The sequence below is a fragment of the Mixophyes fleayi genome, chromosome 1 (assembly GCF_038048845.1).
Source record: "Mixophyes fleayi isolate aMixFle1 chromosome 1, aMixFle1.hap1, whole genome shotgun sequence".
Taxonomy (NCBI): Eukaryota; Metazoa; Chordata; class Amphibia; order Anura; family Limnodynastidae; genus Mixophyes; species Mixophyes fleayi.
This window is the reverse complement of record NC_134402.1, coordinates 96,109,949-96,127,459: the sequence shown is the minus strand read 5'-3', so window position 1 is coordinate 96,127,459 and position 17,511 is coordinate 96,109,949. Positions and strand designations below refer to the sequence as shown.

At 42.2% G+C, this 17,511-nt stretch overlaps 1 long non-coding RNA gene across 1 annotated transcript; it reads right to left on the bottom strand.

The window, feature by feature from the left end:
- Positions 1-15,849: 15,849 nt before the first annotated feature.
- LOC142105267 (uncharacterized) lies at positions 15,850-17,086 on the bottom strand. Its single transcript, XR_012679692.1, has 3 exons — positions 16,972-17,086; positions 16,062-16,207; positions 15,850-15,917 (listed from the first exon to the last, which is right to left on the bottom strand). It is a non-coding gene; the product is annotated as an uncharacterized LOC142105267 (long non-coding RNA).
- Between the last annotated feature and the right edge of the window lie 425 nt (positions 17,087-17,511).

Below are 17,511 nucleotides of genomic sequence, written 5' to 3'. Positions count from 1 at the left end.
TGCTGGACACTTTCGGCATTCAGCCAGTGCCTACCGCAGACTAGAGGCACATCAAAAAACCATGAACCTGCCCTGCCATCACCTCAAACAAGAGGTTGTGACGCGCTGGAACTCCACCCTCTATATGCTGCAGAGGATGGAGGAGCAGCAAAAGGCCATTCAGGCCTACACAGCCACCTACGACATAGGCAAAGGAGTGGGGATGCTCCTGAGTCAAGCGCAGTGGAGACTGATTTCCGTGTTGTGCAAGGTTCTCCAGCCGTTTGAACTTGCCACACGAGAAGTCAGTTCCGACACTGCCAGCTTGAGTCAGGTGATTCCCCTGATCAGGCTGTTGCAGAAGCAGCTGGAGAAAGTGAGGGAGGAGCTGGTAAACCATTGCGATTACACCAAGCATGTAGCTCTTGTGGATGTAGCCCTTCGTACGCTTTGACAGGATCTGAGGGTGGTCACTCTTTTAAAGTCAGAGGAATACATTCTGGCCACCGTGCTCGATCCTCGGTTTAAAGCGTATGTTGTGTCTCTGTTTCCGGCGGACACAAGTCTACAGCGGTGCAAAGACCTGCTGGTCAGGAGATTGTCCTCTGAAGAGGACCGTGACATGCCAACAGCTCCACCCTCATTTTCTTCCACATCTATGGCTGCGAGGAAAAAGCTCAGTTTTCCTAAAAGAGGCGCTGGCGGGGATGCTGATAACATCTGGTCCGGACTGAAGGACCTGGCAACCATTGCAGACATGTCTACTGTCGCTGCATTGGATGCTGTCACAATTGAAAAAATGGTGGAGGATTACTTTGCTGACACCATCCAAGTAGACATGTCAGACAGTCCATATTGTTACTGGCAGGAAAAAAAGGCAGTTTGGAAGCCCCTGTACAAACTGGCTCTATTTTACCTGAGTTGTCCCCCCTCCAGTGTGTACTCGGAAAGAGTTTTTAGTGCAGCGGGGAACCTGGTCAGTGAGCGGCGAAGGAGGTTGCTTCCTCACAACGTTGAAAAAATGATGTTTATAAAAATGAATAATCAATTCCTCAATGAAGTACAGCACTGCCCTCCAGATAGTACAGAGGGACCTGTGGTTGTGGAGTCCAGCGGGGACGAATTGATAATGTGTGAGGAGGAGGAAGTACACACTGTAGGGGGAGAGGAATCAGAGGTTGAGGATGAGGACGGCATCTTTCCTCAGTAGAGCCTGTTTAGTTTGTACAGGCAGAGATGAATTGTTTTTTTGGTGTGGGGGCCCAAACAAACCAATCATTTCAGCCACAGTTGTTTGGTAGGCCCTGTCGCTGAAATGATTGGTTTGTTAAAGTGTGCATGTCCTATTTCAACAACATAAGGGTGGGTGGGAGGGCCCAAGGACAATTCCATCTTGCAACTCTTTTTTTGGCATTATGTGACCATTCAACAGTCGTTTGCCATGTTCAAAAAGTAAAACAAAATATAGTGTTAATATGTTATAAACACTACACTTGGAAGTTGGAGGAGGAATTGTGGCCCCGGTACCAAATTTAGTACCGGGGCCACTCCACTATGCAGTCCAGATACTTGTTTGGTGGAATTCTGACCAGTTGAGGGTGTATTTATTATATTGTGGTCCCGGTATCAAATTGGGTACCGGGGCCACCCCACTACGCAGTCCAGATACTTGTTTGGTGGAATTCTGACCAGTTGAGGGTGTATTTATTATATTGTGGCCCCGGTATCAAATTGGGTACCGGGGCCACCCCACTATGCAGTCCAGAAACTTTTTTGGGGGAATTCAGACCCGTGGAGGGTTTTTAAATTATATTGTGGTGACCACTCCTCTACGCAGTCCAGGTACATTTTTTGGTGCGATTCAGACCAGTTGATGGTTTTCTTATTATATTGTGGTGACCACTCCTCTACGCAGTCCAGGTACATTTTTTGGTGCGATTCAGACCAGTTGATGGTTTTCTTATTATATTGTGGTGACCACTCCTCTACGCAGTCCAGGTACATTTTTGGGTGCGATTCATACAACTTCAGGGTTTTTAAATTATATTGTGGTGACCACTCCTCTATGCAGTCCAGGTACATTTTTTGGTGCGATTCAGACCAGTTGATGGTTTTCTTATTATATTGTGGTGACCACTCCTCTACGCAGTCCAGGTACATTTTTTGGTGCGATTCATACAAGTTCAGGGGTTTTAAATTATATTGTGGTGACCACTCCTCTACGCAGTCCAGGTACATTTTTTGGTGCGATTCATACAACTTCAGGGTTTTTAAATTATATTGTGGTGACCACTCCTCTACGCAGTCCAGGTACATTTTTTGGTGCGATTCAGACCAGTTGATGGTTTTCTTATTATATTGTGGTGACCACTCCTCTACGCAGTCCAGGTACATTTTTTGGTGCGATTCATACAAGCTCAGGGTTTTTAAATTATATTGTGGTGACCACTCCTCTACGCAGTCCAGGTACATTTTTTGGTGTGATTCATACAACTTCAGAGTTTTTAAATTATATTGTGGTGACCACTCCTCTACGCAGTCCAGGTACATTTTTTGGTGCGATTAAGACCAGTTGATGGTTTTCTTATTATATTGTGGGGACCACTCCACTACGCAGTCCAGAAAGATACCTCGTTGCAACGTTTTGGACTAATAACAATATTGTGAGGTGTTCAGAATACACTGTAAATTAGTGGAAATGATTGTTATTGAATGTTATTGAGGTTAATAATAGCGTAGGAGTGAAAATAAGCCCAAAAACTTTTTTTGCTTTTTTCAAAAAAAATCCGAATCCAAAACCTTAAATCCGAACCAAAACCTTTCGGCAGGTGTTTTGCGAAACAAATCCGAACCCAAGACATCAAGAAAATCCGAATCTAAAACACAAAACACGAGACACCAAAAGTCGCCGGTGCACATCCCTAAAATACATTTTACTTTCGCACATTTGTGTACAGTTAATACAAAATTTACATACATTACAGCAAGCACGATAAATATTCAAATAACCTTTACATCAGCAGAATATGAGGCTAGATATTCATATATATTGTATCCAATAATAATAAGAACAGGTGGAACATAAATTTTAGTTTTCTCTAGAGAAATCCAATGCACTAGCTATCTCTCTCTCTCTCTCGCTGACAATTGAATATGTATATAGGATAGTGATTTATATATATATTCAATTATATATTTATTTATATATATATATATATATATATATATATATATATATATATATATACATATATATATATATATATTAGTTTTGGGTGTGTGTGGTTAAAACTTTTTGTTACAACTAGACAAATATCTGTTACGCTAATATAAAGTAGTAAACAATTATGTGAATACTATTACATTATGCAAAAAATGTAAAGCGTTAGCTGACTGTAATGTGTACTGTAAAGTATGTTATCTATGGATAATGCTGTCAGGATCTGCCTGCAAGCCCCTTGCAGTACATACTGCTTTGCTTGGCCGCTCCTGCCTTTTGTCTTTATTAGTGTGTATTTTCAGCAGGTACCTCTGATCACCAGAGGTGCTGCTATCTTGCCCTTCATGTTTGCATTAGGGGTTAACACTTTCTCCCAATTATCCCATGCACCTGGGTGTGTTTTCTTTTCCCTTATATATACCTGTTCCTCCCAGCAGTCATTGCTGGTTATTGTTGTCCCATCCTGTTGTCACATCCTGAGGTTATTCTCTGTGGTCACTTCCTCCTGTTTGTGCTCCTGGGTTTATACTGCTGGAGATCTATTTCAACATACAACCTGCTGACCTGTTCCTTATGTGAACCTGGGACTTTCTGTGCATTTCCCTGTGCATGCTGCCTGGAATATTTCCTCACCTCCCATTTACCTGCAACTGCTGTATATCTGGTAAATTTTGCAAGCTATTATGTCATCAACTGTTCATACTCTCCAGAAATAAACATTGTTTGTTTTTTCACCTATCCATGGCTCCTTAGCTGTATTTCTACATTGATCCGTGACAAATGCATACATGCATGTGTGTATATTCTTTTAGATCATACCTTCTCCTTCTACACTCCTCTGGCCCTTGTGTCCTCGAGAAGAACCCAAATCTAAAATACATTAAAAAAACAACATTAGTAAATCTTTAACTAATATTTTACCAATAAGAGTAAAAAGAGAAAAATTGTTCTGTTTAAATTAGTTTGGACATTTACCTCCAGATTTGGATTTTCTCTTCCGGGGTACTGCTTCCCTTGCATCTCTTCTGCTTCGTGCTGGATCTTCTTCTGCAGGTTTGTACAACAAGTTTTTAGAAATCATAATAAAAAGTTACCGTATATACTCGAGTATAAGCCGAGCTTTTCAGCACATTTTTTTGTGCTGGAAAAGCCCCCCCTCGGCTTATACTCGAGTGATGCTCCAGGACCATAATGAAAAGTACCTGCTTGAGGTGGCCGGCGGCAGCAGTGTGAGATATCCTATAAAACACCAACCTCTGCGCACTAACTATCTACTGCAGACAGCCGGAGGTTTGGGACCGGACTCTTACTGTGGCATTTACCAGGACCTGCCAATTAATAGTATCGGAGGAACTATAACAACGAGTACATTACTTGGTGCTCATTTGCAACACTGTTTGGGGCATTTTGTTACAGCAGACAATCGGAGGTTGCAAAGGTTGTAAATACCGGACTCTCATTGTGGCGTCATTTGGAATTTGACATCGAGTGGTACCGGATGCAGCTTATTTATGTGTAAGTAACGGATTGTGCCGTCTTTATTTACATTGTTCTACGCCGATTGTGTTTTTCCTTTAATACACATATGGAACGGAATGAACATCGGTGAGACCCGTATATATATGAAATTTGACAAGAGGAACTACGGACAATACAGGACATTGTGCTTTTAAGAGGCAGTCCATAAATGTGTGGTCAATTAGGTGTTATATACATGTATAGATGAATTGGCTGAGCGCTGCAGTGTATTGATAGTGTGAGATATCCTGTCTGCCCTGTCTGATTCCACTGCGCTGGTGACCTGCTCTGCTCTGTATGCTTCCGGGTGAGCAGCGCCCGCATTTCATTGCATGTGAGTATTGTGCTCAGATATGTAATTTAACGGTTGTCTTTTGGTTTTATTTCCTCTGGGTGTAGAAATTTTCTCTCCCTAACCCACGGTTCCCTTAATCGGGCTGTATGATTTGTGTACAATGGCCGTTATAATATGCTACAGTCAGCGGCAAACTTATACATTGCAACTGGACTCTGAAATAATTATTTCACTTGTGTAGAAAGCTTTAAAATGTTCCTGTATCACAGTAATCCGGAAAAGAGGTATTCATGTGAATTGCGACTGCATGGCTTATATGGTACTTAACTCAAATTTGTGTCTATTGCCACATTACAATTGATTCGTCCTGTGTGCTATACTGTACTTTGTGGTGTGAAATGACAGCTTTGAATATAACAAAAAATAACTGCACAAAGAGGATTTAATGCCAAATGTCTCCCCCATGGAGGCAGAACATCTAAGAACATAAATTATTATTCATGTCACGATTGGAATCAGTAACTGGGATATAATCTGCCTAGAATTTATTCCACCTATAGAATAAGTTTGGTGTCTGGATTTTTATATAAACAAATGGACCTGTAACAAATCATTAAAGCACGGTATGTCAGAGCCAGTAGCTGCTGCATTTCCCTCCCTAGGCTTATACTCGAGTCAATATGTTTTCCATTTTTTTTGTGGTAAAATTAGGTGCCTCGGCTTATATTCGGGTCGACTTATACTCGAGTATATACGGTATTCAGATCACTATTTTTATAGACTATTAAACATACCTGGTGGCTGGAAAGTGGATTGTTTTAGGGTGTCCACTGTCCCTTCCACTCCTTCCACAAGATCAGCACTCAGAATTTGACGCATCTTCTCCTCCCAAACTTTAAATTTGATGCGCAGTGGCTTGCCACCACCGGTGCCCCTGGAATGTCTTGCAACAGTTGCCATCTTTGCCTTAGTAGTCCGCTTGCAGTCCCGAAAGCGCTTCTGGCAAACTTCTACTGTTCGGACTAGAACTCCAACTGCTGACACCTCAGAGGCAATCCGGGTCCAAATCTTGGACTTCTGCTTGAAGGAGGTCTTCTGAGATTGTGCACCCTTCAGCATTTCGTAGTGCCTCAGTACCCCAGCAACAAGGACATCATTCTCATCCTCTGTGAAGCGCCTGGAGCACGATACAGCTGTTCTTTCATCGTCATCTGAATCACTTTCTGTATGTTGCTGCTGTCTTCTTCTTTCTTCTCGACGCTGCTCACGGTTCTCTCTCCATTCCTCACCACTACTCAGATTTTCCTCTTGGCTTTCTTGTGGAAAACGAGAATCCCTACATTCCCTAGACATGGCTGCTCTATAAAATTAAAATTTTATTCAAAAATGTAACTAGCTTTACAAAATACACTTCGGTAATTATATGCTTTTTTTTTTATATAAATCACTATCCTATATTAATATATTAGACTGCAGGTTAAACTATACTATTAAGTAATATGAAATATAGTGATATACTACAATAGTACTAAATACTAACCTACACTACACACTATTGTACAATTTAGAACACCTAGGTTAATAAATACTTTTAACCTATATGCAAAAAAGATACAGGCCATATCTAACAATAGGTTAATAAACATTAGAGATGCTAATTGAAACCCATGTTTTGGTTTTGGTTTTGGATCTGGATTACCGTTGTGTTTTGATTTTGGTTTTGCCAAACCGCCCTTGCGTGTTTTGGTTTTGGTTTTGTTTGGTTTTGTTTTGCAATTTGTTAAAAAAATAAAAAAATTTTGGCCTAAAATAACATAATTTAGGTATTATTTTGTACCTACATTATTATTAACCTCACTAACACTAATTTCCAGTCATTTCCATTCAATTTTGACCACTTCCTAGGTCACAATATGATTTTCATATACTTTCAAAGAAAAATTGCTGCAGTTCTTGCCAGTGATAAGAAAAAGGCCATTGTCATGCCTGGGCATAAGACCAAAAATCCACGTCTTAAGTGTGGAATTAATTTTACACATATTCTGACAACAGTTGTCTAGCCATTTGTAGTGTTTTTGAAGCCACACTCAGTAGAGGTAGGGACCTTAACCATCTGGGATCCTCATCCATGTTACGTCTTTTTTTTAGAGTTCTTGGAAAGCTGTTGGGAAAATCAGAAACTTAGGTTAAAAAAAATAACAACAACAGTCTAGCATCATCTGCCTCCTTTCTCTCATCTACATCCCAGCACCTGCAATCTACCCCCCCCCCCCAACACCTTCATCACCAATATCCCTAGAACCAATAATTTACAGTTAAACAATCCTTTGCAAGAGGAAGCAAGAATGAAATCTGTCACCCAGCTGCAAAGCGGATCACAGACGCCATAAGGACTATGCTAGTATTAGACCAGCGTCCAATGTCCATTGTTAATGCAGCTAGTTTTAGACAGTTACTTGAGGTCTTCTGTCCATATTACCAAATTTCATCACAACACCATTTTACTAGAAAAGCTATTCCTAACCTCTACCAGAAAGTTCATAAAAATGTAATTATTGGGCTACAAAATGCCATTCTACCCACTGTACACTTAACCACAGATATGTGGGCAAGCGGAACTGGTCAAAGTAAAGATTATATGACTGTGACAGCCCACTGGGTTGGTGATTCGCCTTCACCAGCAGGGACAGCAGCAGCATGTACCCAAGTACGTCCCATTTTTTTAGAAGTAGGCTACTCTGTGTATCAGCAGCTTCACTAAGAGGCATATAGCTGACAATCTGTTACAAAAACTAAGGGATGTCATTGAAAGATGGCTAATCCTGTTTGGACTCTCCTGAGGATATGTCATTTCTGATTACGACCCCAATATTGTTCAAGCAATACAGCGGGGTTGAATTCCATCACATTTCCTGTTTTGCACACACAATCAAATTGGTGTTACAGAACTTTTAAAAATGACATGCAGGAGATGCTATTTGTGTCCGGAAAAATTTAGGGTCAATTTCTGTTTTCTGCAACAGCATGTAGGAGAATACAGCAGCTGCAAGAAGACTAGCATTTGAGGGGAATGTACTTTAGTCCAGTGAAGTAGTCACCTGTGAAGAGAGTGCAGACACGGTTAGCTTGAGTCAAGTGATTGCCTTAATAATACATTTTGACAAGGAGCTACAGAAATTTAACGTGTCAAATAAAACAAAGTAAATGTTCTAACTATATTTTAATTGTAGATGAAATACTTAATTTGCTTCACAAGGATCCAAGAGCTATCAACATCTTGTTTGTAAGTCTTCTCCTTCTCTGGCAACTGCTTGTTGTACAAAAAATTGCTTTCCCAAGACACCCAGTGGTGATGCAGATGATTCCGCACAACATTTTGATATTTGCTCTGCTGTAAAAGAATTGCCCAAAAATCGTGACAGCTCTTTTCTAAAATGAACTACTAATTCCATTTGGAAGGCCATTATCGGCAATCACATCATAGTACACAGACTTCTATGATGGTGAGATGAATTAGTATTGCTTGAGGAAGATTAGCACTGAACCCTGCCACCTCTCCTGTTTCTGAGTGAGCTATGGTACAATAAAATGTAACTGCAGATTTAGACCAAGACTGTCAGCCCTATTATTTCTATTTCAGCAATTACAATTAGCAATGGAGCAATGGAGCTCTGCTCTTTGGGTGTTACCTATATAACGCAGTAGAATTTTCCTGCAAATTCTATAGACAAGCCTGCTTGTCTTCCTCTTCATCAATGACTCTTAGCAATTAAGCACTCGTCTTTGGGTGTATATTACACCCAAACCTTATTAGTGCAAATTAGGAAAAATACAGTTTAATCCCTGCTAGGCCCTCCATCATCCTTTGCATGTTAATAGTAGGACTGGTTGGAGTTATGGGTAAGGTCACACATTTTTATGTCAAATCCTTCAAACCAGCCCAGATGTCAAACTGTTGTGGTCTGCCACGTGTGTCATCCCTGCTTGTGTTTGGAAAGTGCAAATTGGTGCCAGAACCTCACGTGCCAGAACTGTTGCCACTGGTGCCACCCTGCTGCCACTGGTGCCACCCTGCTACCACTGGTGCAGGACTTACACAATCAACCGCAAACTCATCAGCGCCCTCGTCGGCTACCCAAATCTCCCCCCTCATCCTCTTCTAATTCCAAAGTGTCATCCTCACTTGGTGTATCACCGGCTACACTCCAGCTGTTCAGGCACACATCAGCAGAACTGCTGAAAGGGCCCATCTTTATGGGTACATTATCAGAATGCTCACGATTAGACATACCACTGGTGGATGGACTCTCCACAGGGATTGGTGTCATTTCTGATTCTGAGCATACATTATCCTCTAATGCCTTACTGTTTTCTTGCAGCTCGGCTTTGACGCGTAACAGTAGTTGTGCACCACTTTTAGACTCCAAATTACTTTGTTTTGCTTGCTCACAAGTGACCGTACAAGAAGAAGGCTTGGTAACATTTTTGGTTCTGCCACTAATAGAGAAAGGCGAAGGCCTCATTCTTTCTTTGCCACTGCGTGTGTAGAATGGCATGTTGTCAATTATTTTTTTTCCGGCACTTAACTTTTCGTCAATTACGCTTCTTTTTCGCTTCAAAACGGTAACATTTTTTTGGGTGTATGTTTTTTTCCCTGATTTAAAAAGACTATGTACTTTTACATCGCCTTTACCAGATGACATACTGGGAACACTACCATCAGGACTGGTGACAGAAACTGGTTGCTGATTCCGCTCATATGTGGACTGCTTTGAATCCTTTTTAATGAGCCCAAACCACTTGTAGTTCAAAAAATTGTATAGATACTGCTGATAAATATCACTTTTGACAGCAAGAAAAATTATTGTTTCACACTGGGGAATATGGGACACCCCAAAGCACTTGTAGTGCAAAAAAATGAAAAATAAGCCTCCTCTATTCTCCTCTCTTCCTGCTCTAACAATTGCTAATAGAATTTGAATTAATATTAGAATTGAATAGATTCGAAATGAAAGAATAATAGAAAGAATAAGGTGTACAATTATTGCTCTGTCCCTGCGCTAATACAGCCTGTGACCTAACCCTGCTCTCTCCCTCTGTCAAATGGCGATGGATTGCTGTGGAGGCGGGCTTTTATGCTTTTCAGTTCTCGCGAGAACCGAGGTCAGAAATACAAATACGTCACAATGATGTTTTGCCTCGATTTCCATACCGAACGGGCGGGAGAGTACCGAGCATGCTCGGCTCGGTACTCGGATAGGCGAAATTCGGATGGATTCGGATCTCGGGGAACCGAGCCCACCCATCTCTAATTGTAAGCTATATTCTGTTCATAAGGTCAACTTCTGCTCTACTCTGTGGAACTGTCGGCAATCAAGCAAAGCTTAAAACTATTTCTGTTTGGTGATGAGCTATGTTCTGCAGGTATCTTTAATAAGCAGGCACAGTCTAGGAGGGAGAAATGCTCTGTAGGGATTTTGTAGTTCTAATTTTTTATGAAGTTGCTTTACTGTCTCTTTCTAAGATACCCAGGCCCTAAACTACGATACAGCTAAACTAAGAAAATGTAATAGTACTGTATGTGTGTATTCCAGTGAACACACAAATCTGTGAATTAGCAGATCCACCAGTTTGTGAGTGACAGCAATCTCACTACATGATAGCGCTGAATCTGCAGCTAACCGCAGGATGTGATGACATACCATGTCTGTATTGCTCAAGGAACACATCCATTAAGGCCTCATTGCTTTTTGGAGTTTGAGTGGAAGAGTTTCAATAGTTTTCTTACATTTTAGATGGTGTGTAAGGAACCTTAATCGGACATGTTAAACCGTAAGGATTTTTGTCTATGGAATTTCATGGCTTTTTGTAAAGTAGAAATATTGATAATTTTCACATTTTATGTATCCAAATGTGAAATCACCCACCCTCTGTCCACCAACAATTCTCTATCACATGCCACCCTGCCCCCTAAATTATTACAAGCCCCTCCCACTGCCAAGCAGGTTCTCTCCCATGACACCCACTTTTCTCACATGCCATCTCCTGCTCATCAGCCTTTCACACATATGGGCCCTTGCTGACCAGCTACTTTTTTATATGCCACCACCTATCAACTAGATTTTCTCTCACATACCACTCCCTGACCATAAGCTTCTAATATCAGCCCTGCACACCAGCTATTCTATCACATGCCACCTCATAACCAACGGCTTTTCGCTCACGTTACCCCATGTCTACCAGCTTTTCCCTCACATACCACCCAACTCACCAGCTATTCTCTCACATTCCAACCTCTGCTCCACCAGTGACAACTTCACAATTCAAAGAGCCTTCTCCGATCTCTGTGCAAAATAGAGCCTTTTAGTAAAACCTGCACCACACAAAAAATCTTTTAGTGACCCCTACTCATGATAGAGAATCCCATAATAAAATGAATCTTCATCTGACCGCTGCACAATAGGTAGCGCCTTCACTTATCCATATACAACACAAGGAGCCATCCTCTGGCTATGCAAAACACAGAGAGCCATCCTCTGAACCTGCACAACACAGAGAGCCATCCTCTGACACCTGCACAATACATAGAGCCATACTCTGACCCCTGCACAATACATAGAGCCATACTCTGACCCATCCACATTACATAGAGCCTTCCTCTGACCCCTGCACAACACAGAGAGCAATCCTCTGACCCCTGCACAATACATAAAGCCTTCTTCTGACCCCTGCACAATACATAGAGCCATACTCTGACCCATCTACATTACATAGAGCCTTCCTCTGACCCCTGCACAACACAGAGAGCAATCCTCTGACCCCTGCACAATACATAAAGCCTTCTTCTGACCCCTGCACAGCACAGAGAGCCATCATCTGACCCTGTACAACACATAGGTCATCCTCTGAACCTTGCACAATACATAGAGCCAGCCTTTGACCCGGCACAACACAGAGAGCCATCCTCTGATCCCTGCACAACACAGAGAGCCATCCTCTGACCCTGCACAACAAAGCGAGCCATCCTCTGACCCTGTACAACACAGAGGTCATCCTCTGAGCCCTGCAGAATACATAGAGCCATCCTCTGACCCCTCCACATTACATAGAGCCTTCCTCTGACCCCTGCACAACACAGAGAGCCATCCTCTGGTCCCTGCACAAAACAGAGAGCCATCCACTGACGCTTGCACAACAGAGAGAGCCATCCTCTGACCCCTGCACAAAACATAGAGCCATCTTCTGACCCTGTACAACACAGAGCCATCCTCTTACCCCTGCACAATCCATAGAGCTATCCTCTGACCCCTCCACATTACAGAGAGCTTTCCTCTGACACTTGTACAATATATAGAGCCATCCTCTGAACCTGCACAATACATAGAGCCATCCTCTGACCCCTGCACAATACATAGAGCCATCCTCTGACCCCTTCACAGCACAGAGAGACTATAGTAGCAAACAATCGTGGGAATTACAAATATGCCCCCCCCCGGGTAAAGAACTGAAGACTTCAATCAACAATGGGTCCCCCCTGGATGAAGAAATGAACAGATTACAAGCATGGACTTTTGGAAGTATAAATTACTTTATGACGGGGGCAAGCCAGGACATTTGGAATTACAAATTTATTTTGGATTTGTTTTACAGCCATTTTTGGATTGAAAGCTGCAGACAAAAGGAGAAAACGTTATTAGTGAGTATTAGGGAATTTATTATTTATAATAAAAAATATGTGGTATTAATGTTTACTGTATTTGTTGTGAGTTTATTTTTAATAAATCCTAGTGGTTGTAATGAGGGTATGGTGGTTTTGTAAACATTTTGTTTTGTGGAACTACAGGTCCCAACCAGCCGTGGGTGTCAGGGCATGTTGGCACTTGTGGTTCTCCAAGTGCCAACATGCCCTGGCTGCCGTGGGCATGCTGGTACTTGTAGTTATACAAGCAGCAGCATGCCCACACTATTATGGGCAACCTGGCTGGCTGGGACTTTTAGTTCCACAAAACAAAATGGCATCTGTTTTTTTTCTCAATTTTTCGCCGTTATTACTACCCACAGCCCACAGGGGTAGGACGAGCCCTAGTGCTATCAGTACTGGGCTGGGTGTCCCTAGAAGGGAACCCGCTCGTTTTTTTCGGCGGACCCCACTCCCTAGGGAATCCAGCCCAGCGCTGAACAGCCTGGGGTTTATTAGTCATTATGGCAGGGGGACCCCTGCCGCGTGTCCCACTGCTATAGTGCCTCCAACCCCAGCTGCTTTGCCTAGTGTTGGTTCCGTGAAAGTCAGGGGAACCCCACGCAAATTTTTCCCCGGTTTTCACGGAACCAGCAGTGGGCTGGCAGCACTAGGGTTAATAGTGAACAGAGGGGGGACACCACACATTTTTTATTTTTTTTTCTAAATCTCCGTAGAAAAAAAATATATATATGGGGAAAGAATAAAATGAGCACCCTATGGTCCCCATAAGGTTCTCAGTTTTTCCTTTCCCCATATATATATTTTTTTTCATTTCTGATATATAGTTTTCTTCAATATAAGAGACATTTGCCCATAGACAGACATCAGGAGCTGTGGCTCAACTGATATATGCACTCTTCTGGTAACACAGCATAGTGGGTTCGATTCCCCATCCGAGCTAAGCTCATTGCGATATATAAATGTTTTGGGTTATAAATTATTTTTTATTTATGAGAACAGATTTTGGTTTTGTAACTGTAGTGTGAAAATGGAGATGTCTGACTGATGACTTCCAACACACCTCTGTCTCTTTGATTACCGACAGGAAGACACTCGAGGCTTTCAACTGAGAGGAGGATCAGTCTCTAGGTCTCTGTACTCAACCAGGACACTGGGGAAGCGTACGAGAGTCTGGAGGATAGCTGCTAGCTCAGAACTAGGCTGATCACTTACGTTATACACAAGAACTGGTGTTGCCGATATAACTGTGACAGTCTCAGAGAGCAGCTGATCCTGATATGTACCCGAATCGCTGGTCACTCAGATGCAATTGATCAGGGACTGCAGGAATATCAGCTGGGTGTCGTCCTGTCAGATCTGCTCCTGGAGTCACTCCCAGCAGAGGGACCATTTACTAAACCGCAGTATTCTGTCATTAGCTGTCTGTCAGAGTGTGAGTTTATTAATACAAACAGCTATATTGGCCGGGGATGGTTGCAGATGAAGACCAATGTCTGCCGGAGCCTATAGAACATAAAATTCCATAGACTTCTCTTATCACAGGATCAGAGAGGGGCCCTGGAGGACACAATTCTCAGTGATATGAAAATGGCGACACAGGAACCAACTGCCCGTACTTTCTTATACTTCTGTACCCAGTACCGTATCTGCTTCATAAGGCAACATCCCCATTCCTATCCCAGGCACTGATCGCTGTTCTGTAGGATCAGCGCAGCACAAAGCACTATTAAATCTCCCGCCCCAACTAAGCTCAGTGCAGTGAATAAATGAACTGACGTCACTGAGGGGTGGGAGGTTTAAAACGGGCTCTTACACAGCCGCTCTGGCACCGCTCCAAGGGATTAAACTATGAATAAGAGCGGTGCCAGGGCTAAAAGTGCTAGTGTGTGTGTGTGTGTTATTATTTTTTTCTGAAATTTCACAGGCGGCACCTGTGGACAGTTCTCCATTCACATGCCAAATTTCAGTTTAATAGCTTTAATACATTTTAAGATGTAGACCCTCAAACACCATGCCCCCCCTCTCACAGATTCCCTATGGCAAAATTACGTTTTTTAGATGTAACCTTAATATAACGGCACGACTGTGCCCTTATAATATAGGACATACTACACTGTTATTTTTTATGTGTTGTTCGTTTGAATTTTTGAATGGGGTACTGAACAAATTTCTCAGTGAAGTTAATGCAGAGTATTCTACAGATGTGAGGAAAGAAAAACAAATCCTTTATCCCACACAACATCTTCCTTGCTTACATACACCAAAATGGAATGACTTTAATGTTGCTTTTCTACAAGCAAAATATTTATTAGGGCACTGGGCCAAATTCACCATTACATCATGATCCACAAAAACATGGAGACATTAAAAACAAACATCTGCCTCTTCTCCCCTTCAGACATGAGGAACGCCTTCTGTTCAACTCTCTCATGAGGTTTACCAGCAGAGCCAATGTACACCACCGAAGGACAACGAAGATAGCTTCTGGCCAGCAGTTCCACAGATGGAGGCATAGTCGCTGTAAACATGACCATCTACACAAGGAGAAAAGGTGTAAAATAATTATGTGCCAACAGACAGTTTAAAAACAAATAATCAAAGATTTCTAAGATTTTCAGGTATATCTGAAGTTGCAATTAAAATTAACACTTACTTGTCTATACTTATGCTTCCCAGACTCAAAGTTTGCAATCATTTTCTCTGGGTCTTCCGCCTCATCTGCATCTGGCTTCTGATTGGTGACTGGCATGTGCTCCAAGATTTTCTGGACATCAGGCTCAAAACCCATGTCAATCATACGGTCAGCTTCATCCAGTACCACATAAGTGCAGCGACTTAGGACTAAGTATCGATTTTCTAGCACATCTATCAGACGTCCAGGGGTAGCTATTACAATCTTTTGTAAAGAAAGGTAAATAATGTGAGGTAATAAAAACCTGTAATAGCAAATCACAAAACCTTGTCCAATCACTGAATGGAAGTAGAAATATCAGAGAAAGGTCAAATCACTATGTAATATATGGGAAAGTCTCACCTCACAGCCCATTCGCAGTCGGAAACCTTGGTCCTCATGAGGGATACCTCCAATAACAGACACAGTTCGTGATTTTCCAAACTTGATTGTTTCCTCCTCAATCTGTTGAGCCAACTCTCTTGTTGGAGCCAGAATAATAGCATAAGGTCCCTGGTCAAACTCTTCAATCCTACAATCAATAATGTAAAAGGTAAGTTTCACAATTTTGCCCCCTCTGAAGCAAATTATGGAAAAGTTTAAGTTTGGTAGCATCACAATGAGTTATCTCCTCCATTAGGCAGATCATTTGCAGAATAATAAAGGTTTCTCTGACCTGTCAATCTTTGGCAGAGTTGTGATCCAGACCAGCAGAGGGATGAGGAAGGCGGCAGTTTTACCACTGCCAGTCTCGGCCACACCAATGATGTCACGATTATGCAGACCGATGGGAATGGCTTGTCTTTGAATAGGTGTTGGTTCCTGTAGAAGTAAAAATGCAACATGAGGTTCAGAAACTAAAAAAGGTCTCCACTCTCTAAATCACACCACAAACTAAGTGGGAGTTACTCAATCAGCAACCGGAACACAGCTGAAGATAGCTATAGAAATGGAGAACACACACTAATGTCTCTGTCCAGCACATAAAATAAACATACAATCCAGAATCTAATGGGGGAGACTCAGGTTACATGACGCAAATCAGCAGAATTTATTTCTTCAGCAAACACACGTTGCCACATCTGCATCATGTAGCAGCCTCTGCTATTACAGTCACTCTTATAACATATATGCTGTGTTAGATATTGTAACTTTAGAGTAGGTCACTTTAACAATACTTCTAGAAATGTAAGTTAGATGCTGGGCGCTTGAGAATTACACTAACATCTCTAACTTCAATATTAGACTATGCTCCTGTACACAAACAATTTGATTTTTTTTTATTATCTGTCACCAAGGCACTTCATGTAATCAATCACGGTTCACCAGAATAATTTACTCTACTGATAATATCTCCAAGCACAGTCACCACTCTAGGGGGTTAATTTATCAAGCTGCGGGTTTGAAAAAGTGGAAATGTTGCCTACAGCAACCAATGAGATTGTAGCTGTCATTTTGTAGAGTGTACTAAATAAATGAAAACTAGAATGTAATTGGTTGCTATAGGCAATAAATGACAACTTTTCAATCCCGCATTTTGATAAATTTACCCCTAGTAATCCTTCTAATCTTAATCTAATACACACCTTGTATCCACACTTGTCAATAACTTCCAGGATATGGGGCGGCAGGGAGGAATCAATCCAGGAGCGAATGGGGTTGGGAATTTTACCACCCTTGGTGGTAATGCTGTAATCCTCCCTAAAGACTGGCGAGTCTCTGTCTGTCATTTCATCTGGGGGCTATATGTACAGGGGCTATATGTATAGGGGGCTATATGTACAGAGGGCTCTATCTACAGGGGGGCTCTATCTACAGGGGGGCTCTATCTACAGGGGGGCTATATTTACAGGGGGCTATATTTACAGGGGGGCTCTATCTACAGGGGGGCTCTATCTACAAGGGGGGTATATTTACAGGGGGGGCTCTATCTACAGTGGGGTATATGTTCACAGGGGGCTATTTTGGGGGCTAGGAGGTGGAGGGGGAGGGGGAGGGTGATGGACATTCCAGGGAAAGAGTGGGGGGAATCGAGTCTGAGGGCAAGGAGGAGGGGGTGGTGGTTTTCTGGAAAGTCGGGGAGGTATGCGAGGAGGAAGAAGGGATTTAATTTTTGGGGGACGGGG